The sequence below is a fragment of the Hippoglossus hippoglossus genome, chromosome 10 (assembly GCF_009819705.1).
Source record: "Hippoglossus hippoglossus isolate fHipHip1 chromosome 10, fHipHip1.pri, whole genome shotgun sequence".
NCBI classification, from domain to species: Eukaryota; Metazoa; Chordata; class Actinopteri; order Pleuronectiformes; family Pleuronectidae; genus Hippoglossus; species Hippoglossus hippoglossus.
Genome location: NC_047160.1, coordinates 20,208,964 through 20,212,136, shown reverse-complemented (window position 1 = coordinate 20,212,136; position 3,173 = coordinate 20,208,964).

Here is a 3,173-nt window from a genome sequence, read left to right as displayed (position 1 = left end):
TGCTGTGCAGGGTCAAGCAGAGCGAGATGTATTGACAGAAACAGCCAAAATAAGCATCAAGGAAGAGGCCGTGTGGCTTTGATTTAAAACCGGCATACTTCAAAACAGCCAAAAATTACCTTTGTGATTCGTATCTTGTTGGGTGAAGGTCATTTAAGAGCTGATAATGACTATTTCAGGAAAGTAGGTTGAGGCGTCTTAAAGAATGACCTTTACCTAATCATAGAGCTTGTGTATCGCAACATCAAGTATAGGGCCTTTGAGGTTGAGAGCAGTTTCACAGACGACAAAAAAAACGTAGCACAGTGGAAATGCAAAATATGTTGGCTTACTCCCAAAAGAGGAAGAGTCGCAGTAATAATGAGAGGGGCTGAGAGGGAGAGACAAACAGAGCCACGGGCCAAGAGCCGGCTGCCACAGCACAATAAAAAGCACTTGCGTATGATAGATCAAACTGTGAGAGGAAGATGAAGGGCACGGCCGGGTCAGATAAAGAGAGATCCTCTGTGATCGTCCCCATCTTTCACAAAGAGCGTCCGCGGTGTTACAGGAGACAGTAAGGGGAGACAGATGGCGCAAAGGGAAGGTACCATATTCAAAGAGACAAAGAGAGAGGCAGAAAGAAACTTAGAAAGAAACAATGGGGTGAGGAACAAGAGAAGGCTGGCTAATGAGACATTAGACTCCTGGGCACAGAGAGGAGTGTATCTCACAGAGAGAGAGACACTGAAACACTACAAAAGGTTGTTTGTACTTGTTTTTGCATCTTTTTGTGACACTGAAATTATTTTGTTTGGCCATTTGGAATTTCTTTTTGTGGTTGTTTTGTGTTTCTGTGAGGTTGTTTTGCATCTGTGTGCCTTTTTGTGATCATATTAAATTATTTTGTAGATGTTTTATGTTTCTTTCTGATCATTTTACATCGTTATGTAGTTGTTTGGTTTTTTTTTTCTGGTCATTTTGTCTTTTTGTGGTCGTTTAGCATTACTTTGTAACTACAAAGTTTGTTTCCAGTAATGTTGTGTCTCTGTGGTCGTTTTGAATCTTTCGTTGCTGTGTCTCTTTGGGGTCATAGTATCTTGCCACGTTTTGTCTATATAGTTGTTTTGCATCTCTGCATCTTGGTAATTTTTTTGTTTGTTTTTGTAATTATTTAGTGTCTCCTTGTTGTTTTGCATATTGTGCTGAAAAGTTTGGGGTCATCCTGCCACCTTATGTATCTTTGTATTCCCCCTTCTCCACACCGCTGGCCCCCTGAGCTCCTGAGCCTGTGCTTGGTTCGGCCCCTTCAGTAATCTGTCCGTGGAAACCGCAGGGTCTTAGTGGACATCTGGGAGTTGGCCAGTTGACCCCTCGAGCTTCTGCACTGCACAGCTGGCTGAACACATTGGATCCTACAGCTAATCCAATCGAAGGAGGTGCTGGAGCTGTTGGAATGGGGTGAGGTGGGGACGGTCTGGTTTGGGAGTGAACTGAGCCTTCCTCACATTTATCTTGGTCAGGTGGAACGCTGAATGGACCTAAGCAGCCACCCAACCCTCCTCTTTACTGCAGCTTAAAGATGATGGAACGCCAGAAACCACAGGGGCTTGCTTGGGCAACACTGAGGGAAGATATAGATTACTAGGGAAACAGCACAGAGGGATACACAAGGGAATGTATTTCAGATGAGCGCACCATTACTTTCAAGCCTTTTACTTGTCTGCTGGAGCTCACCGGCTTTTGCTTCCTCCAAAAAATCAATTAAAGACCAGATTTACCAAACATTGCAGGCGTGTGGCGACTGATGAGTATTTAAAAATCTCTCTGCCTCCCTGCGTGTCTCCTCTGCTATGGATCAATAACCCTTTTATACTGTCTATAATTGAAATGCAGGGAGCCTGAGGTGATTTAGTTGGCTTTAATTTCCTTGTTTGTTATGAATACAAATATCTGCCCAAGGACACCAGATCTCCATTCATCTATGAACACACACCTTCTTACATTAGCTGAGATATAAAATAACAAAATCAAATGACACCAAATATTGCAAAAACGCTGAATACAATTTCCTAGGAAGTGAGTTGTAATATTCAAATGTTGTTGTGTCTGACCACAGACCTTATATCAAGATGGATGATGTGGCTGCTCCCACAAAGTGAAGCCAAAGTGTCTCGATCACCTCCTGGTGGCTGTCTGAGGTATAGGTCATAAATCGTACCTCCTCCGGGTTAGCGGGTTGGGACATTGGCCAAAAGAAAAGGTCCAAATACAAGTCAAATAAATTTCTAAGAGATGGTTTCTGTCATTTTCTGTAGTTCTAAGGTAAGTTAGTTATTATTTGACGCAATAAAAAGTGGGTGAAATGTCATGATTGACAGCTGAGACTGACTGGTGATTTTTCATGCATGTGTATTTTCAAGACCTCGCTACTCTGGTTCCAAAGATTGGGGCAAGATGGCAGTGTTCGTATCCGGGATATTTTGGTTTCATTTCTGGGAAGTTGGTGGAAGTTGGGACATGTTGTCCATCTTTACATATAGTCTATGTGTCTCACTAATAGTCGTAAACCAATAGAGAGTTAATGTACTTTACCTTTAAGAGCTTTGGTCAGTGGATATGACTGAAATGATCAATAACTTAACAAACTATTGACCAACTAAGTTCAGTACAATTAATTCAGCAATATTTTTTTTCTTTAAATCACGCTCATCTTGAGAGACTATAAACTCTTTAAGTTTAGTAATTAACTGAATATATAAAATACTCATTCAAAAGCCTTGGCTATCTGTCTTCACTAAGGCCTAATGGGCTCTAACCACAGTACTTCCCATCCCTTCCTTTCACCTTCATATATTTACCGTGTTGTAAACTACAAGGGCAAATCTTACACTTTGTATGAATACATTCATTGAGATCAGATACATCCGGATCATTGTGCGGACATGAACCAAATTTCACCTGTTCGTATTAGCACTCCTCACATGCCTGATTTCTTTCACTAAAATTTCTGCATTTTCCAAAAGTTACTGAGGTCTTCCTCGGCCTGTTCACCACCCTTTCAGCAAGTTTCAAGAAATTTGGTTCAGTAGCCTTTGTGTTATCCTGCTAACAGACACGTTGGTTGTGCTTGACATGATCATTTAACGTCACTAATATTTCAGTCCTGGTTGATGAGGGAGCATCTGTGGTAA